This window comes from Macrobrachium nipponense, chromosome 12, assembly GCF_015104395.2.
Source record: "Macrobrachium nipponense isolate FS-2020 chromosome 12, ASM1510439v2, whole genome shotgun sequence".
Taxonomy (NCBI): Eukaryota; Metazoa; Arthropoda; class Malacostraca; order Decapoda; family Palaemonidae; genus Macrobrachium; species Macrobrachium nipponense.
The window spans coordinates 45,498,009-45,525,626 of record NC_087205.1 but is presented as its reverse complement, the minus strand read 5'-3'; the positions used below and the strand labels follow the sequence as shown (position 1 = coordinate 45,525,626).

General features: G+C 37.1%; 1 protein-coding gene across 1 annotated transcript in view; it reads right to left on the bottom strand.

Annotated features, from left to right (window-relative positions):
• The window catches only part of LOC135224511 (uncharacterized), a 475,768-nt gene that overhangs the window by 419,487 nt on the left and 28,663 nt on the right, over nucleotides 1-27,618 (bottom strand). The window contains exon 3 of the mRNA XM_064263554.1: nucleotides 15,560-15,743. The gene's annotated coding sequence lies outside the window, so the exon portion shown is untranslated. The remainder of the gene's footprint in view (nucleotides 1-15,559; nucleotides 15,744-27,618) is intronic.

The window sequence follows — 27,618 nt, the reverse complement described above, 5'->3', positions numbered from 1 at the left end:
AGACAGTCATCTATTTCAAGTGTGGAAGAGCAGGACACTTCAGTCAGGAGTGTTACTGGAATCAACAGCTGTCAAAACCAGTTGGTCACGTAGAGAAAGGTGACAAGGTGAAACAAACTATGAAGAGCAGTGTGGGAAAGAATCAGACTACAGAGAAGACTGAAATTAAACAAGCTGTGTTTAGCAACCAGTGGAAATGTAACCTCAAGCAGTGAGTGGCTGAGCGGTTTGGAGGCTTTTAAGCCATATATCTATGAGGTACGCTTTCAACTCAAGGAGGGAGTCTGCAGGTACCAATCAAGATATTACATGATACAGGGAGTGACCATAGTGTGGCAGTACATGGTACTCCACCATCAGTTGGAGAAGGGTCTTACAAGAGATTCAGTTATTTTGAAGGGTATAGGAGGAGAAGTAACTCCTATATGCTGCTTACACCTGTCATGTAAATTGGTGATAGGGAATGTTGATTTTACTGTGAAGGACTCACAGGATGTGGAAGGTGTACTAGTTCTTTTGGGTAATGAAGTTGGTGGTGTGCCATTTATTCCTTTTCCTGTAATGACAGACAAACCGTTGAGGTTAGTCCTTCGGTACATTTGGAGAAGAATAACCCCCACCTGTTTCCTAGGTGTGTAACTGCCAGAAGTATGAAGAAGCCTACACCAGTAAGTGAAAAGACTGAGGATTTACTCATCCAAGAAGGATCAAGTGAAGGATATTTGAGCTTAGAAGAATTGTCCCCAAGGAAGTGATGTTTCCCCTAGTGCTGACCAAGATCAAATTTCCCAAGAAGAAGAGGAAGAAGAAAAAAAACCTGTTGTTCCTGAAGAGACTCCGAGTAGCCAAAGTGTTCCTGAAGATAGTAGTGAAACTACAGTAGCTGAGTTAGCAGACATTCAGAGTTCAACCCTTGAAGCTGGTCAAGTGACGACAAGAGTGAAGCTAATGGACTTGCAGAAGAGGGATGCATCGTTAGCTGATTTGGTCTTCAGAGTTGTTGATCAAGAAGAGATGCAACAAGCTCTTACCTGTTATTATCTGAAGGAAGGTTTGCTGATGAGGAAGGAAGTATAGACCTACAGATATACCAGGAGATGCAGTATGGGGTGAATATCATCAAATTTTGATCCCATGTCCATTGAGGAAGCAAGTGGTTGCAGTAGCTCATTAGTCTGGACATATGGGAATCAGGAAGACTGTCGAAAAGATAATGAAATATTGTTTCTTGCCTGGACTTCACAGAGATGTTAGTTAGCAGGTTCTGTCATGAGTGTCATACCTGCCCGATATCTGGAAAACCGAATGAAACCATCCAGAAAACCCTCATACAACTATAGAAATCAGAGGAGAACCTTTTAGCAAAGTGATCATAGATAATGATTGGACCGCTGCCGAAAATAAAGAAGGGAAATGAGTATTTCTTAACATTAATGTGTCCTGTGACAAGATATCCAGGGGCGATCCCTGTTAGAAACATATCTGCCAAGATAGTTGCTGAAAAACTAGTAGAGTTTTTCTCAAAGTTTGGTATACCCAAAATAGTACAGTGATAGAGGGAAGAATTTTACTTCCAAGTTGTTCTAGGATTTGATGAATTTGTTAGGAGTGAAAAAAGTTATCGACTGCTTATCATCCAGAGACTCAAGGGGCCTTGGAAAGGTTCCACTAGACATTGAAAAGTATGCCAACAAAGCATTGTTCTGAGGACTCAGAGAATGGGATGTTGGTTTACCCTTAATGTAAAAATTTACTCTCTTTACTAAGATATATGTATACTTTTAGCTGCGAAGAAATACAATCGCCGCGGGGGCTCCATCCCTTATTGTATGTGCGTGCGTGACAGACACTACATTTCCGTCTGCACTGCTGCCTCATATACAGCCTCTGTTCAATAAAGTCTGATTCCAGTCCTCACATATTTATTTTTCTTATTAAAGTGTGTTTTTATATATTCTGTATGATTAATGTTTTCGTAATGTTTTTGCAATTTTGGTGTTTTCACATTTTTTGTGCTTTGCATTCACAATTTCTTTGATTAACTTAACTGTTTTTATTAATGAATCATTACATATTTAATTGAATTTAACACTTGTGAATTAAGTTGCGTTAACTTAGAATTCTTTTCAAATTTCAATTGTTGTTTAACACTTGTGAAATAATGTGCATTTACTTAGAATTCTTTTTAATTTTTAATTGTCACTTAACTGTTTCCAATTTACTTGAATAATTGAATTTCTTGATTTTTGTGATAAATTAATTTTGATTTAGTTTTGCTTAATAATCAATTCAAGAATTAATTAAACTTTGTGTTGTTCAAGTAAAAGTAAATTTCACTGAGATTGTGAATTTTACTTATAAATTTTGAGTTTAGTAATAAATCTTTTTCTAATTAAAATATCTATGAGAGTTTCATTAGCACACCATTATATTTATTTTTGTTTAGGTAAGAATATAGTGTGGTAATTGAGCTGTTTTCCTTCAATTTTTTTAATTAAGAACCAGGGAAATACTTAAAGTTTTAAAGTTGTTGTTAGTTAATTTAATTTTATATATGATTACCTCACATCTGTTTTAATGAGCTTAGTCTGATTTCTTGCATGATAAATAAGTTTTTAAGGGATCGCTGTTGCCTTTAGAGTAATCAGTCGTATTTTATCTGTGATGAAGATGCAGGTGTTTGGTTGCTGTGAGGAAAAATTTTGATTAGTAAGTTCAATGACCGATATTTGGATGCTTCGTCACAATATACATATATATATATGTATATATATATATATATATATATATATATATATATTATATATTATATATATATATATATATACATATATATGATTATAATCTTTTTAGCACGTGATTCGTTTATCACACATATCCACAGGTGAAAAATACTATTTCTCAGTATGAGGACATTTTGGATGTCCTCATACGGAGAAATAGTAGTGGGTTTAAATATACTGTTTACAGAAAACCTACTAATATTTCTTCCTATGTACATTTCTATTCTGGACAAAACAATAAGATCAAAAGATCATTGTTTGCATCTATGTTTCTAAGAGCACTACGGGTATGTAGCCCAGAATATATAGATGAGGAGATATATAAGTTTCGGAATACAGGCAAGAAACTGAAATATCCAGATAGTCTACTAAACAATGCATTAGAAGTGGCAAAAAAGACCATGTATCAAAACCAAAAAGAATCTTACAACACAAAAAATTTGCTTGTACTAACTACCTTATAATAATAATATGAAAGATACCCCACATCTCCTGAAGAATTTTGGTGTTAATGTAGTTTTTAAAAACAATAAAACCTTGAAACAGGTACTTATTAAGAACTCCACCGACAATGCTGAAGGATGTGTATACAAAATTCCGTGTAAGTCTTGTGACAACTTTTATATTGGTCAAACGGTGAAAGCACTGGAAAAATTAATAGAACAACATAAACAATGTGTGAGATATGCACAGGGAAATAGTGGTATTTTTGTACATGTTAGTGAGAGCAACCATGCTATTAACTGGGAAGGGGCAAAAAAGCTTGTGTGTTCTAATAATGCAATGGAAAGGAATATCATTGAATCTAGTTTAATAAAAGAAAGTTACAATAATAATATGAACATCAGTCAAGGAATGTATAAACTCGATCCTTTAATATCAAAAGAAATTTGTAAACAGTTTAAATTTTAAGGTAGGCAGTAAAGACGTATGGAACTAGGATTATCATATTTGTAAACACAGTAGCGGTAATGAGATGTCCAACCCCGCCTCCCTGACACCTGTCAGGTGTGGACTTGTTGTCTTCTACGGTGGGTACCCTAATCGGTAGTATCCCTTGAGAATTTATTGTAAAAATTTTAGCCAAATCATTTTTGAAAGCCACTCCTACCCTGAAACCTGCCTGTGGGTGGATCTGCAGCTTCAAACGGTTGTGTGTATGTTGATCAGTACTGTCTCTGTAGTATATATACTTATGACTTCTAATACTATGTATCAGTCCTTTGTCAATGGCTTGAAAATAAAGCCAAAACCGGTCAGGACTTACACCCTGTCTCTTATTTTTCACATGTGGATATGTGTGATATATACTATCATATATATATATATATATATATATATATATATATAGTATATATCACACATATCCACAGGTGAAATATATATATATATATATTATATATATATATATATATATATATATATATATATATATATATATATATATATATATGAATAATTATCACATCGAACCGTGATCCATTTATATATCAATTCAAGCTACAAATGTCCTTTAATATCTAAATTCACTTTACCTCCCAAATGATATATTTTCATATATGTACCGAAGGGGAATTTTTTAGTTGATAATAATTTCGTCCCCCCATGGGATCGAACCACCGTCCAAGTGGACGGGGACGAAATCAGGACAGTCAGTGACGCTATCCAATCAGCCAACAGAGACGCTATAATTTGTTCATATAGATTCTGACCTTACAAATCACCCTCGATCTCGGTGCTTTCGTAATTAGAATCGATATGGAACCCCGTCTACCATGTTAGCCAATTCGAGCGTTTGACAGCACGTAGCCTTTTGTTATGAATAATTATCACATCGAACCGTGATCCATTTATATATCAATTCAAGCTACAAATGTCCTTTAATATCTAAATTTACTTTACCTCCCAAATGATATATTTTCATATATGTACCGAAGGGGAATTTTTTAGTTGATAATAATTTCGTTCCCCCATGTGATCGAAACCCATGAGGGGACGAAATTTTATCATCACTAAAAAAATTCCCCTTCCGGTACATATATGAAAATATATCATTTGGGTTGGGAGGTCAAAGTGAATTTAGATATTAAAGGACATTTGTAGCTTGAATTGATATATAAATGGATCACGGTTCGATGTGATAATTATTCATAACAAAAGGCTAATGCTGTCACGCTCGCTGGGGGGGGGGAATTGGCTACATGGTAGATGGGGTTCCATATCGATTCTAATTACGAAAGCACCGAGATCGAGGGTGATTTGTAAGGTCAGAATCGATATGAACTTATAGCGTCTCTGTTGGCTGATTGGATAGCATCACTGACTGTCCTGATTTCGTCCCCGTCCACTTGGACGGTGGTTCGATCCCATGGGGGGACGAAATTATTATCAACTAAAAAATTCCCCTTCGGTACATATATGAAAATATATCATTTGGGAGGTAAAGTGAATTTAGATATTAAAGGACATTTGTAGCTTGAATTGATATATAAATGGATCACGGTTCGATGTGATAATTATTCATAACAAAAGGCTACGTGCTGTCAAACGCTCGAATTGGCTAACATGGTAGATGGGGTTCCATATTGATTCTAATTACGAAAGCACCAAGATCAGGGTGATTTGTAGGTCAGAATCGATATGAACTTATAGCGTCTCTGTTGGCTGATTGGATAGCGTCTGGGACTGTCCTGATTTCGTCCCCGTCCACTTGGACGGTGGTCGATCCCATGGGGGGACGAAATTTATTATCAACTAAAAAAATTCCCCTTGCGGTACATATATGCAAAAATATTATCATTTGGGAGGTAAAGTGATTTTAATAGATTAAAGGGACAGTTTTGTACCTTGAATTGATATATTAAATGGATCACGGTTTCGATGTGATAATTAGTTTCATAACAAAAATCTTATGTGCTGTCAAAGCGCTCGAATTTTGGCCTTAACCATTGGTAGACGGGGTTTCCAATAGCGATTTCTAATTACGAAAGCACCCCACCGAGATCGAGGGTGATTTGTAAGGTCAGTAATCGATAAAAGAAAACCTTATAGGCGTCTTCTGTTTTGGCTTGATTGGATAGGCGTTCACTGGGGGGGACTGTCCCTTGATTTCGTCCCCCGTCCCACTTAGGACGGTGGTTTCGAATCCCATGGGGGGACGGGAAATTGAATTAATTATCAACTAAAAAATTCCCCTTCGGTACATATTATGAAAATGATTTATTGACTTGGGGTACAGTGAATTTAGATATTAAAGGAACATTTGTAACCTTAGAATTGATATATAAATGGATCACACGGTTTCGATGTGATAATTTATTCATAACAAAAGGCTACGTGCTGTCAAACGCTCGAATTGGCTAACATGGTAGACGGGGTTCCATATTGATTCTAATTACGAAAGCACCAAGATCAAGGGTGATTTGTAAGGTCAGAATCGATATGAACTTATAGCGTCTCTGTTGGCTGATTGGATAGCGTCACTGACTGTCCTGATTTTCGTCCCCGTCCACTTGGACGGTGGTTCGATCCCATGGGGGACGAAATTATTATCAACTAAAAAATTCAAAATTCGGTCGGTACATATGAAAATTATCATTTGGGAGGTAAAGTGAATTTAGATATTAAAGGACATTTGTTACCTTGAATGATATATAAATGGATTCACGGTTCGATGTGATTATTATTTCATAACAAAGGCTATGTGCTGTCAAACGCTCGAATTGGCTAACAGGTAGACGGGGTTCCATATCGATTCTAATTACGAAAGCACCGAGATCGAGGGTGATTTTGTAAGGTCAGAATCGATAAAAACTTATAGCGTCTCTGTTGGCTGATTGGATAGCGTCACTGACTGTCCTGATTTCGTCCCGTCCACTTGGACGGTGGTTTCGATCCCATGGGGGGACGAAATTATTATCAACTAAAAAATTCCCCTTCGGTACATATATGAAAATATATCATTTGGGAGGTAAAGTGAATTTAGATATTAAAGGACATTTGTAGCTTGAATTGATAATATATATTATATATATATATAGATATATATATATATATATATATATATATATATATATATATATATATATATATAGCCACCCTACAAAAAGAGGTTAAGAATATGCATATTTCTTAGAGAGCAACAAGCTCGATTGGAATCTTCATCTAATAGCTGTGTGTTGGAAAAAAGGCTTCGAGGTGTCAGCAAATGGTTTGGGCAGATGCCGAAATAATAAAACATATCGAATCGAGGAGATGTGAGCACGGGTGCACAAATCGACCCAGCGTGTGGACTTCGTGACTTAGATTGTCACCTGACAATGATGTCATATCGAACATTCTAGAACAATTAGTTCGTTCATACACGTGGCCATCAGAACTGTGAGAAGAATAACGTACGTGCATTTGTACGCCATCAAAGTGTGTGCAAGACGCAATGTATTCCAATAGTGAGTGGGTAAGTCAGAATTAGACAAAGAGCTTTTAAGTGGGGCTCATGATATCTACACAGAAGATAAGAAGAAAATATTTAGTGTTGGAGGTTGCAAGACTTTTGTTGAGCATTGTACAAATTACAAGTGCCCCGAAAGAAGCCGAAGTTCAGTGAAAAACATTGAATTTCTGATTAGTTTTTCTCCCATGTATACAGAAACATTTTTAATTTTTATTCCCATTATTTTATGCTCATCCATTTATATTTTTTTATTTCTGAAGGTTATAATTTCTTTTCAAGTGGATTCATGCCGCCAAAATGGGAATTCTAACTTTTATTTACTGCCATGTTTACATTTCTCAATTTGGGAAAAATAGTGATATCTATGTGAGCTATTGTGGCTTAGTATGGCAACTATACTCTGTTTTTTATCATCTGTTCATCCGCCTGTGGTGTTTTTGTATGGTAACACTGCGTACCAGGCTTTAGATAGTTACGCTATGTGTAAGTTTTAGGTAAATAAAAGGATATCTGGGTGTACATTTGCAACTGAAAAGTGTTTTAATAATTTACTGTATGCGAATTACACCGTTAATATTCGAAATAGGATATTATTATAATCGTTGAATGTAAGCTGAATGTAACTATCTAAGGCCCGGGACGCAGTGTTACCATACAAAAACACCGCAGGTGGATGGACAGATGGAAAAAAACAGAGTATAGTGTTGTAATCATTGCAGATGACTTTATGTTATTTTTAGTTGGGTTTTCAATTAAATTCATTTTCTTTATCATGTTAGTTTTGGGGGAAATAAAGATTCTATTTTTGTATCTTGGAGTTTGGTCTATCTTCAGATTTAATAGTTTTGAGAATAGTAACAGGGATGCTGCTTGCAGTCTTTCTTTCTAGGGTAGGTGCCAGATATTAAGTGAGGTTGATGTTAACAAGTTGTCTTTTTGGACAAGACCAGTAGTATGCTTTGTAACAGTGGTGGTAGTTGGAAGGGGTGCACAGGAGTTAGGAAATCATGTAGATGTTAGGAGAAAGGATTATAGTTAGAGTTAGTGAGATGGTATTCTGTCGCTGATATGTCTACTGAGAACTTGCCTCCTAAGGCAGTGGTGATTCAAAGAGTATGTTACTATGACGTATGTAATAAATACGGTGTGGTTACTGTAATTTCCTGGGGTGTATCGTAGGTTTTATAGAAATCTGCGGTCGCCTGTATGATTAGTATACGCACTAATGCAGTGAATAGATGGTCTCAATGTGTTTAGAGTATCTCGTGCCATTCCTTTAATGAAGAAATAAGGGTTCAGTATTTATTTTTATTTTTTTCATTATGTTAACAATTTTCTCACTTGTGTATTTCATTCTTTGCGGGATTAAAGGGACAGTTTAGATCTTTGCTTTTAATTGTCTTGCATAGTTTTTTTTTCTGGGAGCTGAATGTATTAACTGTTTTTTTATTATATTATGATGTATTCATTGGAACTGCATTTATAGAGGATTAATCTATTAGAGGGAATATACGGCACCAACATGTTTCATTTTTTTATGTGAGTGTGTATTAGTGCTAGCTAGTAACCCATGTGGGTCAGTGCAGTTAGCAGCTTGGGGTCAGAGGGCACCCAAGGTTTGGGCAGATCAGGACCCCTTGGGTAGCAACCAAACAGTCTTTTTCTCTCTTGCGCTCATGGCCTATATTTCAATCAACATGTGAGGGTATTTTTTTCCCGTTGAATGCAGGGGATATTCAATTTGGCAATATTTACATGCCGGGATTCATACATCTTTTTTTGGTGATTTGTGAAGGAATTTGGGGAGTATTGCTGGTATTCAAATTATATTAAGATCTTAGCCAAATTGAGGAAGAAAACAAAAATTATCAGACTTTGCATCAGGAGTTTGCCTGTTTCAGGGTATTGTGGATGGCGTTCTTTCTCAGCCAGCACAGTGTTTTATTGAAGGAGTTAATGAATTTTTAAATGCCAAGGGATTTCAGTTTCCCTTCCCCCCTGACTGTGTGCCAAAGTAGAAATACATAATAGCGGATCTATGGCTCCAGGCTAATAGTTGCGTTGTTTCAATTTTAACAGGCAGGGGCACACCAAGAAACAATAGAGAGTAAAATGCTGTGGAGTATGCAAAAGTGCAGATCATTTCTCGGGGTTTTGACCATCTCAGAAATGGAGGGATGAAAGACCCATACCCCAGAACTCTGGAATTTCAGGTACAAAAGCTTCCCAAGCAGGTTACTCAAAGGGACCTAGAGTTCAGCTAAATTTTTGGAAGCCCAATCAACAAAAAGGGTACAGATGACTTGTACGGGCCATTGAAGTCTTGTGGGGGACGCCCCTGAGCCCAGGCTGATAGAATGAGGAACAGTGGGCAATGTAAAAATCCCAATTTTTGTAGATACAGGAGCTTCAGTTAATTTAATGGGCTATGGCCTATATCAGTCCATGTTCTCCCAATACTCTCTGAAACCCTCAACAGAGATGGTGTGTGATGTGCATGCCCATAGATTAAATACCTTGGATTTTATAAATGTGGTTTGCTTTAGGTGACCGGGTGTTAGTAGAACCATTTTTGGTGGTTACAGGGGTTGCGTTGTGCAACACTGATGGTCCATCCTGCATGCAGGAGAAACAGGATATTGGTCCATTCAGGTGTTAGTGGCATAATGGTTGGGATACTGGGGTTTTTATTCCATATATGGGTGTACTTGGAACTGAGGTAAATAAGGATACTAAGGTTAACATGGGCGATAATGATGATAATAATGGCAATATTAGTGATAATAATGGTGATAATAATGGCGATATTGTTAATAATGGTGGTATTGATAACAATGGTGATACTGATGGTATGGGTGATATTCATGCAAATGTGGAACATGGGGTGCTGTGTATAATAGCCATGGGGATATTGTATACAAAGGTGTTTTATCAGAGGATGTTATTTTTGATCTAGTACACATCCTAAATGAGCTATCTGGTTTCTTCACTAACACATATGGAAAACTGTAGTGACTTGAACTGGGTTCTGGTAATCCATGCTGCAACAAATATTCAACTTCTTTCTTCAAAACATCTTGATGATAAGGTGATAAGCAATAAGCTCTCTGCTTGAATGGTTTTCCATCCCCTCAGATCTTGATCTCATGCTTGGTCAGATCGATACGCCTAGGTACATCTGCAAAAATTTCTGGAAAACTTATAATCACTTCATTCAATTCTTCACCTTGCTCAGCACTCAGATGTTTTAGTTTATCCTCCAAATTTTCCAAACTTGAAGAATTATTACTCTTGCTTTCAGCTCCCAGTTCACATCCCTGTCACCAATTCACATGACAGGTGAAAGCGACATATAGGAGTTACCTCTTCTCCTCCTATACCCTTCAAAATAACTGAATCTCCAGTGAGATTCTTCTCAAGCTGAGGGTGAGCACCATATACTACCAGAATAAGGTTCCTCTCTGTATCACACAATGCCTTGGCTGGTACCTGCGCACTCCCTCCTTGAGTTGACAGCATACCCTCATAGATATATGGCTTAAAAGCCTATAAACTGCTCAGCCACTCGCTGCTTGAAGTTAGCTTTCCACTGGTTGTTAAACACTCAGTTTGTTAGTTTCAGTCTTCTCTGTAGTATGATTCTTCCCCACACTGCTCTTTGTAGTCTGTCCCACCTGGTCACCTTTTACCACTTGACCAACTGGCTTTGACTGCTGATGTGTACAATAACACTCCCAACTGCAGTTTCCTGCTCTTCCACACTTGAAGCAGACAACATTAGGCTTCTGTAACTGTCTTGAAAAATTGGATGAGGATTTCACATTAGATTGCTGGGGGATATTACCATGTGTTGTCTTGGTATTATCACTTGTAGGTACTTGATATTATAGTGGAACAGGACTGTTTGGCGCCACCCTTTTGCCACAGATCATTTGGCAATGGCAATGAGCTCTTTTGGCGCCAATTCAGAATAAAAACAAAAAGTTGGAAGTTGGTAGTCAAAGCTTTGTAATCATTTTCACATTTAACACTTATTATAACCAAACCTGTTGTCTCTAAATACTGGAAAACTGAAATACAAAGTAGTCAGAGTAGTAACGACCATCCATAGATTAGAGACTCGTTTTGTAATAATTTTCTCATTTAACGCCTGTTATCATAATCAAACCTGTTGTCTCTTCATCTTGGAAAACGGCAATACAATTTTTTTCTATTATTTTTTACAGCCCATGCTAGAAATGCCGGAAAACATCCTAAGCAGAGAGACAAGCCAAAATTTGGACACTTCGATGATATGTACATGTGTTTGATAAATGTAGCAAAAACGATCCTTCTGTAGTTTTGGAGATGTGAACTAAAGATCGAGTGCAAGGGTTCCATTCACACTGAAAACAATGAGATAGTAAAAGAAGTGAACTGACATTCTCATGGTGCTTCATCAGTAAGTGTGGAAGTTGCTAAAATTTACCACAACAAGTGTAAAACGTAAATAGAATTGAAAACAGTTCTCAAGCTGTTCTGGCAGCATTAGCAGCTTCTGATGCCATGAAAATAATTGTACAAAGAAAACGAAATCAATCATATTCTGCTCCTCCAAATTCTGTTAGTTCAAGAGAGTTAGTAACCCCTGACGAGTAATAATTTTATGTGACGAACGTTGGTCAACCTGAAGACTTTTTAATTGGCAATAGTGGTGAAGAAGATGAGAGAATTTTTATTTTTGGTAGAAAGAACCAGGTTCAAATTTTACGTGAATCTGATGTGTGGTATGTGGATGGAACACTTAAGCAAATATATTGATGTTTGAGAAAACAATTACAAAGCAAGAGACTAACTCTGTCAACTTTCGATTTTTTATTTTTATTCTATCTATTGCCAAAAAAGTAGAGCCAAATGATCTGCGCCAAAACATACTTGACTCACATTGTAGTTCCTTTTGCTGCTGATGATAGTATAGTCTTCACTCTGTGTATCAGCCTTATCAAGTTTCTTAACCTCTCTCTCTTTTAAATAGGCTCTTATATTTTCAGGAATTCCCCTAAGTTAAAGTTCTGAATCTTTCATTGTAACACTCTGGGGTCATCTGGTAAACTTGTAGCACATTGTGTTTGAGTACCTTGTAATCTTTTCACTGATCAACTGTTAAGGCTAAATAAGAACTTCTCCCTTTACCAATCAAGATACTTTGTAACAAAACTGACCATTTATCCTCTGGCTATCCCTTACCTAATGCCACTTCCTCAAAATGATCAAAGAACTCATCTGGAGCGCCTTCAGTAAACTTAGACATCAACTGCACTCTTCCTACATCAAATACAGGATCTTGGTTACCTTGATTAGGGTTAGACGGTGTCACAGGTAATGTGGATCTAGCTCTTATCAATTCCATCTCCCTTTCAAACTTTATTCTTTCTATTTCCTGTTTTACTCTTTCTCTTTCTTCTGCTACTTTCTCTTTTTTTCTCTTCTGTCTCTTTTCTCCATATCTTCTTTCTCTTTCAGCCTGCAGCTTCAACTGAATCAAACTTTCTTCTGCAGTTATGCGTCTAAGCTCTAACTCTGCATCACTTTTTCTCTTTCTTTTCTTCTTACCTATTTATAAGATCAGCTTGAGCTACATTCAGCAACTCTTGAGCTAATTATAACTCATCTTCATTAGTTATTCTACCGGAGTCTATTAATGCTTCCATAACAATACATTTTATTTGTGCCTTTACCATACTACTAGACACATGATCGCCACATGCTTTTGCTAAAGCACTCTGCCTTAGTTAGAGTGGATTCTTGGTTGGAAGAAGCTGCTAAATATTCCTGAACATCGAACAGGAGCCATTTTCTCTAAGTTACTCAATTAACAATTCAATACAGTAAAATGCAAAAATCAACTATTTGGTCACTCTCCTAATAAAATATATCTAGCACCACCAGTATAAAACATAAACTATAATAAATATTTGTGTGATCTGTTTTTCCAGGTCTGAGCACCAATTAAATCTGTGAAGAAGCGCCCAAATATCTCACTACTACACTTACCAGTCAAAAAATAGTTACCTCACAACAGCCAGACACCTGAACTTTCATAACAGATAAAATACGACTGATTACTCTAAAGGCAACAGTGATCCCTTCAAAACTTATTAATCATGCAAGATATCAGACTACGTTCATTAAAACAGTTGTGAGGTATTCTTATATGAGATTAGATTAATTAAAGGACATCACTCCAACAACAACTTTAAAATTCTAAGTATTTTCCTGGTTCTAACTCACTTCAATAAAAATGAAGGAAAACAGCACAATTACCACTCTGTTTTTCTAATTAAATAAAATCCTATCACTAGTGACCAATAAATGAAACAATAAATGAAACTGTTATCAAAATTTTAAATACAAAGAATTTATTTTCGAATTCAAAATTTATGAGTGATTTTCAGAATCTCAAAATTTACTATAACTTGAATGCAACACATAGTTTAATTAAATATTTCTTAAATAAATTACTATATGAAATTAAATCAAAATTAATTTATCAAGAAAATTAATTAATCAAGAAGTTAAATCACTCAAGTAAAATTCAAACTGTTGAGCAATAATTAATATTTAAAAAGAAATTCAAGTAAAGGCAAAGTAATTCACAAGTGTTAAATTAAATCAAGTATGCAATGTTAAATCATTAAGAAATGCCTAAGTTAATCAAACAAATATAAATGCAAATGTAAACACAATGTGGAAAAGCACCAAAAATGTAAAAACACAAAAAAAACATTAATCACACAGAACATAAAGTGAACACTTCACAAGAATTAAACACAGAAAAAAAAATTTGCAATGTGTAAAAAAATTAAATAATTTTACCTAACCACAGTAAATATTTCTAAGTGCACTTAAAACTTGTAATAATACAATACCTGGTATACCAGTTTTCCTTTTTGCTGCAGCTTCCAAATTCACTATACTTTTTTACAGCCGCCGTTACAAAAACATGTTTACACTGTCTGTTCAGATTCCATAAATAACCACCATGCTATTAAGAAATTAAATAAATCTAATGCTACAAGAGACCATTAAGTACTAGATCTTTACGTTAATGTAAAAATCAAAATTTCCTTCGGTCAGGAAGAGGGAGAGAGAGCAAGAGAGCTTTTCATCTCTCTACAGCACAATTATAAGTAAAGGAATGAATCTCTCTTCTATGGGAACTACTACTTGGTCTGTGAAATATCTCGACCCCAAAATGGCTGAATGACTCTAAAATATTTTGGGCCGATACGCTGCTATAATTCTAATAATTCTCTTTCAAAATAAGAAAGAGAGAGAAAGTGGGATTACAGCTATAAATAATCTTTATCATTACACGGTTTCAGAACAAATAATTCTCTTAACATGAAAGATATGATTATTAAAGACTATTGCAAGCACAGTGTCGTATTTTCTGCGACTATGACGTCATATCAGTTGTAAAGGAGATATGACTTCTACTTCACAATTAAATTGATTACAAGACAAGAAATTTCCTTTTGACAAATCGAGAGGGATAAGAGTTAAATTAATCAGTAATATTAAATAGTTTCACGATAAAAGGATCTCTAATTACTAAAATAAATTGACGAATCTTTGCGATGGTAAGCCAAACGTTTTAGCCAGATGAAAGTTCTTGAACGGTCTTATACAACATAGAGCAATCATGTCAGAAGAAAGTTCTTGAACGGTCTTATACAACATAGAGCAATCGTGTGCAGTCATCAAGTGGGTCTTTGGACATGTATGGTTCACGATGAAGTCATGTGCATCGTACTATTGAGTCTTTACAAAAAAGAAATTGAAATCACGCGGCTTCAAGTGATTTATGATATGTCCTCTTTCGCGAACAAATCTAATCTCTCTTTTCACTCTTTGTTCTTTCACAGCTTTAAAGTATGCTTTTATGAATTCTGAACATACATTATTTAAACATATTAACTTTAAGCTAACTTTAATACTAGATCTGAACATTTTACAGACACTTCACATCACATACAATTACCAAGGGAAAATTATGCATTGCAAGAGCAACAACATAAGAATATACATACGTATATAATATATATATATAGATATATATATATATATAGATATATATATATATATATATATATATATATATATGTGTGTGTGTGTGTGTGGTTGTTGTGTGTGTGTGTGTGTGTGTGTGTGTGTGTGTGTGTGTGTGTGTTGTGGTGTGTGTGTAATTTTTTGCTGATTTTAGTTACAATGACCATATTAAGGATGCTAACCATTTCAAGACTTTAGATTTACTGATGGCAAAAGAGTGTTATGTACTCACGAGGAATCCTGGATGACAGTCGTTCACGGCCACTATTAATGTTTTGTTGGAAAACCGGTAATGGCAGGAATCAGATGCATAATCGACTGGCACGCCACCAACTACAAAGCCTCCCTCACGGATGTGCGAAGCTAATAGGTCTTCTGACGGATAAACAACCACCTCTATTGAAGTCTCAGCATAACTGTTCAAAGTGGGAAAAATTGCTTTAAATCTTAAAGTTATATATTAATTTCTTTAAAAATGTAAATTAAAAAAAAAAATTCCTCTAGAGGAGTCATTATTTTTTATCTAAGGGGTTTGCTACCTTTATGAATTATATCATTAGGAGACTGAAGATCTCATTTCTGTAATTTCCTTCATCTAATTTTTTCCAATAAAATTACATATATTATTCGTTGTTCCTTTCGTTTAGGTTACATCCAGTACACTGTGATTTTTTTTCTGTCTTCAGTAGAACACCGAATTTTTTTTATGGATTAAAAATAATCCAATTTACACAAGAGTATTCCCAAAAGGGTAAGTCCCTGTGTTTGGCTTTCTTTCCACAAGACCATACACTACTAAGCCTTCTTTCCATCTCTGAAGAGGTAGGCCTAGAACTTCCTTTCCTTAGCCTAAATATAACTGATTGCGTCTATGAGGTTAAACGAATGATTCCATCCCTTTGTTCAGACTTAATCCATTGGCCTTGCCTTCCATATCCTGAGAAAGAGGACTAACACTCCCCCCCCCCCCCCCTCCTGATCTGAATTTATCCTCTGTCTCTAAAGGGTAGGTCTGATACTTCCTCCATATTTCCTTAAACCTAATTCTTTGACTATTCATTCCAACTCACAGGTGACAGGCCAAATGTTTCCATCCTCTTAGCTTAAACAGATTCCATGAAGCCTCCTTTCTAGCTCCTATGGTGGCAGCCTAATGATACTTCTTGTCTTTCTTAGATGTCATTCGTTTGCACCTCCTCTCACCTTCCGCCTAATTCAATAGGTGTTCCTTTAATCTTCTGAGAGGCAGACCTTATGTTTTCTTTATATAGCTTTAATCCTGATTCTTTGGTGCCTTCATTTCATCTCACGAGAGACAGGCTTAAAGCTTCAATATTTATTGCTTAGATATTAATCCTGGAGGCCGTTCTTCTACACATTAAATAGCAGGTCTAACGATACTCTCTTTTTTCAAAAGCTAATTCTTTGGAATTGCTTTCTATCTCAGAAGAGGTACACATAATACCTCCTTTTTTGCCGAAAAATAATTTATAACTTTCGCTCTATCAAAGGACAGAACATTGTATCTGGATTACACATACTTCATTAGCCCTTCCTTTAATCGCCCAGGAGACAGGCTTAATGTTTCCTTCATTTTAGCTTAGAACTAATCATATATCTTCCGATATTTATTTGGTAAAACCTGTTGATGCCTTCAAGAATTCCACCTATTGTGTCTTTCCTTATGAAGTCGGCCATGTTGACGTTACCAAACCTCTAACAGATTCACCCAGGTTGCTCTCAATAACAAATCAAGTCATCAACATAAGCTAAGTCTTCTCTTCAGGCTTTCAAAGACATACACTGGACATAAAGTAAACTGCAGTTGGAGAGCAGAATTTTGTGCTCTTCAGTTGTGCCTATATTGGAGCAGCCATGGATTAAGTTATTCTCCCATAGATTTTTTCTTGTGCATGTTTGATTCTGCCTTATGGAAGTGCTCACATCTGGGGTTCTTTATTGCATCTATTTTGAAAGGAGTGTACTGGGGTTTATGCAGAACTCCAAATGTTATAAAGAAATAGAGTACTATGAAGATGGCTAGGGGTAGTGATAGTGATAAGTGTGATCAGTGTCAACTTGCTCTAACATGTTTGTTTAGAGTGATCGCTGTGATGGCACATACTTTTTAAGGTGGAATGATAGCTTTGTATTAGGCGTGGTGTTTGGTAGTGTCAGCAGTGGAGTTTATAAAACACCAATTGTGATGATTGACAGTCTGAGTGTCTTTGGTTAATAATGGTTAATAGTATTAACGATGCTAAATTAGTGGTGGTCATTGGTGATAATTGGTAGGGTTAAGGCAAGTAAGTTAACTTAGCCTGCCATGATTCCTGTAAATGAAAATTTTATAATCTCACACAAATGATTATGAAGTGATTGATATGCAACCATCAACATGCCAAGTGACAAAAGCATGAGACATTCAGCTAGGAGGTCTGGGTTGAGGTGCATTTTTTTTCATGCTGTACTTGTATGTCCAAAAACTTATGATTTTTATTATTTTGAATTATTATTATTATTAATTAGAAATTTTGTTTCTTTTTGGCAGTATCTGACTACTTGAAGACAAGATGCCTGATGATTGATAAGACCCTATCCAAAAGGTTTTGGATAGGGTCTTATCAATCAGCAGTGAAGTGAAGGATGAGTTGGACCAGCTGCTAGCAAAGAGCACTTCCACTTCCTTTACACAAGAGATGCAAACAGAACTGTCTCTTGCCTAATAATATTAAAAAAGGGGAAAGAGAATCATACAGCTCAAATGAAAGGACGGAGTACACGGTGCCTAGTCACAGGTCTCAGACAAGCGAATTTGAGATAAAGAAAGACTATGTGTATGTGGCAATGATGTACATGTGCATATTCAAAACACTGGAGATACTGTTGCTGCTGAGGTGAAATACCACCATGTCAGATTAGCTTTCGTAAAGGCAAGGAGTCTCTGCAAAATCCCAGGAAAAAGCCTATCAGTCGATCAGGAGAAAAATTTAGGTTTTCTTATGCTTAGTGAGTTCTTAGATGAAAACAATGATGATCACCAATTCACTCTGACAAATTGGAGATGGTTTTGTCAAATACAAAATTCATAAATGTGTCAGCCCATTCATATGCCTTCTCTCCAGTAGACAGCATTGCATCATAGATATGTAATACTTCTCGGTAGCCGTCATCTCCAAATGCTAGACTGCCGAGTAAATTACTAATTCATGTAACTCTAGCTTAGCATTACAGTACACCAATATTCCTAAGAGAATTGGGGGAGATGAATGACCAGGGGTGTTCAGTTGATGTCACAATGTGTGATATGGTGACTAAGTAGCCCCAGTAATTGTTAAACTGTTTATTTCTTCTTGTCGTAATTGGTCAGCTCCTAAAATTCAAGATAATGGGTTTTATCATTTATGACTGTTTTTATTTCACCCTCTATATGAACCCCTTCATGATGTTCTCTTAGTATCCTATTGTCCTCATTCAAGAATGTATCAATTTTATCTTTACCATGCCAACATGTGATGATCATATGCTCTTTGTAACTTTCTTCCAGTTTTGACTTAAGCTGCTTTGCTGAGTACACTTCATCTCCACAAGTCTTTAAGCAGTCCCTCCAATTCTGGCGGAGTGATCTGGCAAGCTGAAGAAACCTAAATTCTTCTCCTGACCAACTGACCCTTTTGGAAGACCTTGAGGCCTTTTCCTGGGATTTTGCATAGACTCCTGTCCCTTATGAAAGCTAATCTGACATGCATGGTGGTATTTCACCTCAGCAGCAACAGTACCTCCAATGTTTTGAATATGCTCATGTATAATTGACAAAAAAAGTGGAGATACAGTTTTCATTGGCTTTCGTTCATCGAATTTCCCATTTGTTTTTTACTAAAAGTATATAATCTCGCTAAATTTACAGTAGAATATGAAAATACAATGTAAATTATATTATATCAGTTAAAACTGCAAGACAAAAACGTTCTGGTACTTAAAAACACGATATTTGTCCGAAGTAATTGGAATTTCTCAGATGGATTTGTTCATAGAGATATGGAAGATAGTGTGTGAATCTCTAATTGTAGCACTTCTGTATATACCACGAGGACAATATTTACTCGTTTTCCTTTATGATAGGGAATATTATTGCATCACCATAAGTGGTGACTGTAATTACTTTATTTTCTACAAATGTATGTTTATATTTCCAGAGCGTTTAAAGTTAGTTGACGTCAATGGCAGTAGATGGGACGGCTAAGGTAGGTTGAGCAAATCTAGTTGAATCCGCAAGAGCTTTTCTATGATGTAACGAGAAGGGCGGGATAGCACAAGTCACTGGATACCGGTGTAATAGCTTTCACACTTTGATAACTTTGCTGTTGACATGGATCAAACGCTAGTAGCTATTTACAAAGCTACTGTCATTAAAAGGAAATCTTTATCAAGGTTGAATTAGCCTGAAGATTTTCTGGCTATGTTCCTGTTACTAGCAGTTCGGAGTTAGCTTACACAGCTAACACGGCTGCATAACTTTTTTTGCACAATATAAAAATTTAATTGCCTATGCAATAAATATCGAGTTATTTGTGGTAATAAATATTTTTACTTTACACAGCTTTTTTTGTTGATGAAAATCGATTTTCAAAAGTAGACTGTAGGTATCCAGAAAGCAAGAATGATCGTAGCCTATGATTGAAATTTTCCACGTCTTTTTACAATCTTTTGAATGTTACGGCAACGGTCGAATGAAATCAAGTTTAGGGCATGAATTTCTTTGAGAATCAACTTGTATACTGTGGTCCCTTCATATTTTATGTAGCATAGTACAGCACGATCTTGGCAGCCATATCACCGTTTCCCAGACATTTGTGCACAGACTCACCACTCTTTCTTCTGCTTTTCCCCATCACAATTACAACTCTCTGGTAGACATTAGAGGTGCCTCATACTGAGGGACCTGGGGCAACCCGAACAAGATGTAAGGTCTGTAAGGTAAGGTAAGGTCTCTCTCTCTCTCTCTCTCTCTCTCTCTCTCTCTCTCTCTCTCTCTCCACTTCTACAACATACTTTGAAAATATACTATCTCGTCATAATATTGCATTAATTACTATATTGCTCCTCACGATTTCCACAGGTATTGCCCAAATTTTAAAGCATTTTCTCTCATTATTTATGATCCGTTTCCAATTACGCATGAATTTTACGTCATTTTAGTGTTGTAACATCACTTATGAGTAAGGCTTCACGGTAGGTTTTAAAGAAGTATGATCAATATTCTACAACTTCTTCTAATGCATTCCCATTACAACAAACGCACTGATGTCCATTGAATCCCGAGGGACATCAAAATGAAATACACTTGTGAACAAACAAAAAAATAAAATAAAATAAAATAAAAAAAACGAGTAAACTTTTACACTTACGTCCTCATAGGTTTCAGCACGTGAACATGAAGTTATTTGCACTCGCCTCAGCGCGTAAAACCCGGTTACACTTGCAACCGCGCGTAATTAATTTCCATTATCATATATCCCCCTTTCCCCCACGAAACACAGAAACACATCTTGCCCTTAAAAACTAGCTAACCTCACTGCCAAACGCCCAGCTACCCAGCCGAAATTCCTGACTACCTGATAAATTCCCCATAATCAGCAAAAGAGTCAGTTGCCAATATACATAATCATAACCACTTTTTCCCAACATATGCCTAATCTATCTAATCCTAGTCACTCCGGAAACGTAACCTATCGGCTTGAATGCCCATTTTCCGCGTGCCACCAATCTCTTACGAGGTCAAAATGACACTCGTTTAAACAATTGGAGAGAACTCCTAACTTGGTAACATGACCTGCCTTTCATGTTCCCTCTGAGTGTCACCGTCTGAAGCTAACTGAAAATCAAATATCAAACTTAGGCTAATTCAAACTCCCACTATTACAAAAATATACTTCTTATTTCCCAAAAATAGCTAACATGAAAATGGAATAAAATGTGTTAAGATTATCTTGGATGCCATCTCAGTAAAAAATTCAGCTTTCTGCATTTTTTTCCATGTTGTAAGCTAATGCTCCTGTACTACTGGTCACAAATAAGTTGGCTGGGTGGCACTTGAAATTAGTGAAATCAAGATAGGTAAACGGGAATATCATAACTGTAGATTTGTGCTGGTTAGTGCAACTTGCCACAACGGCAGTTAGATGTTTTGATGTTAGACTAGCTAAAGATTCTTGTGAAGTTACTATCACGGATCAAATTAAGAAACATTGTTCTTTTCGACATACCAAGCAATCAGGTCCTAGTACAACCGATACCCACCAGGTCAATGTACTACATTCTGGTAATTAGAATGTAGTTTTGTAATCGCAATAGAATCAGCATTATAAAGCCAAGTGCAAAATATTTTTCATCTCATGGCATGTCACCGCTTAGTTTTTATATACGTATACAGATCCGGACTCAGCATACAAACTAGCAATAGCTCTGATAATGCGACAAGAAATACCCAGGGTATTTTCACAATGTTATAACAATAAGAATGGAAACAAACAGAACTTTAATTGAAAGCACATTAATTCACATCATGAAATTCAGCATAAACAGTTTTCCAAGAATGATCAAAGAAGAAAGACAGCTACCCAGAACGTCCATCAAAGTAAGTCAAGTTAATGATGTACTACAAGAACAATTATCAATAATAAATAATGATCATTTTTATAATGGTAGGAAGTAAACCATAATAACTTTGGTTTTTTAAGGTAAGCCTCTCTTCACTGATTCACATTTGGAGGTTGAAAAGGGATTCTCATTATTACAAGATTGCTGAGCTTTTTCTCAAGATAATACAGGGGAAAATATAGTTGTCTCAGTAGATGCTTCTTACAACTGATGCCCCAGTACTATTATTACTTTCATTCATCAAAATATTCATGAAAGACATGTCCTCAAGGCAATCAGTAAGTTGTTTTGTACTTTTCTCAACAGTGACAGCCGTCTGCATATGATGGCTGTGAAGATGCAAGTATTGGTAAAAACAATTGAATACTGTAGGTACAGTGAAAACTCAGTAGCCTACCACATAGGTAAGAATGTATTTACCATTATTTACTGATACTGAATTGTACCCTATTGTGATACTGAAAAATCTATCATTGTGTTGTAATGACATTGTTGTTACTAACAAAACAATTTGTAGCAGTTAAAGGAAAAATGGTGCTAGTTTGGCTGGGCAAATAGTCCCTACAATTTTCCTTTTAGTTGTACTTCAAAAGATTAATTACTAGAATGATTAATCTCATTTTTGGCAACATGTCGAGTGACATTTTTCATGCCTACGTGGATGATTTCATTATATTTTTGGACACGCTGGAGGAACACCTTAGAAATTAGGGTTGGTTCTGAAGATGCTTTAATCTATTTTAGGGTGTATTATTTCAAAAGATGGTTTTAAGATGGTCCACAATAAAATATCTGCCATTGTAAATTTCCGTGATCCAGCTATAGTTAAAGGTGTTCAACAGTTCATGGAAATAGACAGTTATTATTGTGAGTTAGTGTACAATTATTCAGTAATAACAGAAAGTCCCCTCACAGATTTATCCAAGGTAGTAATTGATTATCATAGTTACAATTAAGATTAGTAATGGATGTCGATTTAAAAACCATGTTCCTATCAGAGAATAATTTTAGGAGTCTTCACAATGAATTGCAGAACTTTTGACGTTGTCACTAAGGGATTCAGAGCCGATGAAACATGATTTTTCGACAACACCTTTTTATCAAAGCATCGGATAAAGGTGAAAGTTGGCACGTGTACATTTTACAACCCTTCCTATTTTTTGCAATCAGTTCTGGTATTTATCAAAGTAAAAGGGAGTTTCCTGTGCCAGAGCCATCAAAATATCAGGTACGAGTTTTGAACACAATAGTGACATTAAGCTTTGACGTCATGAGACTCCACCAAGAGTAAAGAGAAGTTTCCATAAGGGAAAACATCTCTTCACTGTGGCTCTGCCCACTTACTGATGACAAATTCCCTAACTGATATTAGTACCCATCCTAGGCTTTAAGTGATATCAATGATGGTGAGCAGGATTTGTCAAAGTCCCCTTGACTGCATTATTTTTTTTTTTTTTTTTTTTGGGGGGGGGGCGCTATTGCACTCCTCCAATTCGACTGGTTGGTATTCATAGTGTGCGGTTTCGGGTTGCCTCTTGCCTCCTTAGGAGTCAGACACTTTTCTTACTATGTGCGTCGTTTCTAGGAGCACATTCTTCTGCATGAGTCCTGGAGCTACTTCAGCCTCTAGTTTTTCCAGATTCATTTTCAGGGATCTTGGGATCGTACCTAGTGTTCCTATGCTTATGGGTACAATTTCCACTGGCATATCCCATATCCTTCTTATTTCTATTTTCAGGTCTTGATACTTATCCAATTTTTCCCTTTCTTTCTCTTCAACTCTGATGTCCCATGGTATTTCATCTTGATTTTGTCAATCGTCACATCTGGTCTATTTGCACATATCCCCCTATCTGTTCTGATACCATAGTCCCACAGGATCTTTGTCTGGTCGTTTTCTATCACTCCTTCAGGTTGATGCTCGTACCACTTATTACTGCAAGGTAGCTGGTGTTTCTTTCACAGGCTCCAGTGGCGGGCTTTTGCCACTGAATCATGCCTCTTTTTGTACAGGTTCTGTGCAAGTGCCCGACATTCGTTTGCTATGTGGTTTATGGTCTAATTTTTCGTATTGCACTTCCTGCATATGAGAGATGTTATTTCCATCTGTCGTTCTTTAAACATATCTGGTTCTTAGGGCCTGATCTTGTGCTGCTGTTATCATTCCTTTAGTTTCCTTCTTGAGCTCTCCCCTCTGTAGCCATTGCCATGTTTCATCGCTGGCTAGTTCTTTAGTCTGTCTCATGAATTATCTCTCAAGCTCCTCACACTGCTCCTCAATCTCTCGCGCAATAGATGTGGAAAAGTGTCGGGGATGCTGATATATGGGGGTATCGCCTTCCAGAACTATTTTAAATTCCGGAAACTTAGACCCCCCCCCAAAATTCTCGTCTCCACGGCTCAACTTAATCCACCTATTCCACATCAACTGCATCAACCTCTCTTTGTTGCTAACATTAACAATTTCATCCACCATAACTCTTTCTCTCAACTCATCATATTTCCAATTATCACCTTCTCTCACACTACTTGTCATCACTTGTCATCCGCATTCACCAACGTGTATAGCAACCCTACACAATCACCCTCACGTATACCCCGAACTCTCTTCTTCCTAGCACTTGCCAACAAGGCCACAAAAAACCGAGGATTCTCCATGTCTATGACCCAGTCATGCACATGCACACTCACTCTTACCGACTTGCTCGCAACTCTCTTTCACAACCAACAGCACCCCTTTCCATACCTTACTGTCTACCCCTCCATCCCTATCCAAGTACAACACCCCACGTACATTCCCTTTCATCTGCAACTCAATCATGTTAGTGCTCGGATGGACCATCATCCCACACTCCTTCAACATATCATACTATCATTCATTCCCTCAACCACACAAAAGTCACTTTCATGCATCACTACCCCTCAATTGCTGTCCTTCCACACAACATTCCCAACACAGGCATACCTAGTTTCCCTATTCCTCGTACCTCCTCTTTACATTTTCTAACCTCACACCCACTTCGCAACTTATCACATCCATTCTTCAAGAGAATGTTGGCATCGCAGCCAGTATCAATCAAAGCGACCAAACACGCCCCTTTGCATCTTACCTTCACACTCATGCACTCATGGGCTCTATCCCTGAACCCTTCCTCATGCAACAACCCCTCCCACACATGCATTACCTTTGCTGCCTACACACTAGAGGACCCACCCAACTGAATTCCTAGCCTGATTCATCCTCTTTCGCCTACACACACTCACCACATGACCTTCCACTCCACATTCAACAAACTTTGCCCACTGTTCCTTACACATCCTAGCATAATGCCCATTCTTTCCACAGTTGCCACAAACCACATTCACACAGGTACTCCAACATCCACTAGCTACATGCCCTGTCTGCCCACATCTATAACATCTAATTTCCCTATCTCTCTGACACCCACTAACTAAATGTCCCATCTTCCCACACCCAAAACAAGCTCCTAACACCCACCAACATTTATTCTTCTTATGCCCTGGTTTCCCACATCTATAACACTTCTGCTCACACTCACAGCTAACTAACCCTAACCTTCCGACACTCACACTCCTATCTCTCTTAGGGTTCACCATACTTATGTTACTGGCCCTAATGTTCCCATCAACCACTCGCTCTGCCATTCACCTTGGCCCTTCTAAACCTGCCTCCTTATAGCTCCTAAATTCAGGCATACACTCGTTCGTTCCAGTCTTGACGCTGACACTTCTGCTCTCTTTCATACACCTATCTAATTCGTAATCCTCAACTATCTCTAAGATATCATTCCATATTAACCTCTCATTTGTCCATCTAACTTTCTCCTTACATTTCAAATTTATAAACTCATATACACTGTCAGGCACAGTCCCTAACAACTTCCTCGTTAACTCCTTGCACTCATTTACTCCCTCATCCCCAAACTTTTTCCTAGCTAACATCTCTAACTGGCATAAATATATCAACAACGACTCACCGACATTTATTCTGGCCTCCTCAAAATCATTCTTCCTCCTATACCTAAGGGTATTCTTTGCCCTCCTAGCCTGCACCATAATCCTGGTCTTAACACTCATATGACACATCCCCTACACTCATCATTATCCCTTACACTCATATGACACATCCCTTACACTCATCATTATCCCTTACATAGTCAACAAAATATCCTGTCAAAAATTTCCCCAACTCCCTAACCCAAAATCTCTTATTATCCCCATACTTTGCTGTGTACAATATTTCTCATATTCCTTAAAAAAAATCCCCTATATCCCTACTACCATATTCCTCGTATCGTGCACACTGGGAAACCTCTCTCATATACACAGTCTTTCATATTTCTTGCTCACTCTCACTTCCTTTACTCCCATCCTGACCCTTCTTAACCTCTTCCAAATACAGCGAATCCACTTTCATACTCACATCCATACTCTTAGCCAAACTCTTCCTACCCTTCTTCTTGCCTACTTGTTCCAACCTACCACTATCCTAATCACTCTCATCCTGTCTCTTGCTCCCAGCCCTTTTCCCAATGTCCTCAGTCCTTGTCTCATCCTGTCCATCATTCTTACCACTCTTCTTCCATTTAGTCTTATTCTTCTTCTTAGCTCCCTTCTTACCCTTGTCCTCAGTTCTATCCTTGTCCTGTGTCTTTCCCTTCTTTTTCTCACTTATCACAACCACATCACCCTCTTCACTCATACTCTCATCCAATCGCTCTCTCACCTTCTTCATCACTTCAAGCCCATCACCAGACCAAGGAAGCCTACTCCCAACATCCCCCTCTCCAAGAAGTCCTCTAAACATTTCCTGCAGAATAATCATCACCAACTCCAGCTTCTCATCCATTTTCTCAATCATTCGCTCTTCAGCCCCTTTCACCTCCTCTTTCATTCCCTCTTCTGCACTCCTCATCATCTCTCTCAACTCTTCCAACTCCTTCTTTTGCTTCTCACACTCAATCCTCAGCCTCTCATTCTCCACTTCCACCCTTTCCCTAGCTTCCCTCACCAACAGCAGTTCCTCCCCAAGACTCCCAATATCGTCCAACCCTTCCATCTTTACCTCTTCAGCAGTCATACCAACCTCGCTGTCCCAGTCGTCCTTTTACAGCCACAACAGCAGTCCCTGTTCAGGCAGCAAAAATATCATGTGGCGGGATCACAAGTTAGGGCAAGCAACCAAGACCTCCCCACATTTACGATAATCAATCTTGGCTTACAAATTTCCCCCAGCCACACTTTCCTCTTTAGTTACTTTATAATTACTAAAAGGACACTTGATTCAGCAAAGAAAAAAACAAAATCGCAAACAAATTTACTCATCAAGAAACTTGACACTGTATAATTATTGTTTGAAACTGTTAATTACTGTTTGGGTTTAATTGGACAGTTTATGTATAAAGGTATTTCTGTTGTTGTGGGTTATTAAGGAAGAGGTGTAAATGACCGTTTATGACTAGTTGAGTTTGTATATTACTTGTTGTTGATTGTCAATGATTATTTAAGATGTTCTCTTGAAGAGTGGGGAGTATGTGTGGTTAGTTGAAGTCAAGCCCTGTAGGAGATTATTACCTCTCCACCAAAGGATCGTTGTGTGTCTGTATCCAT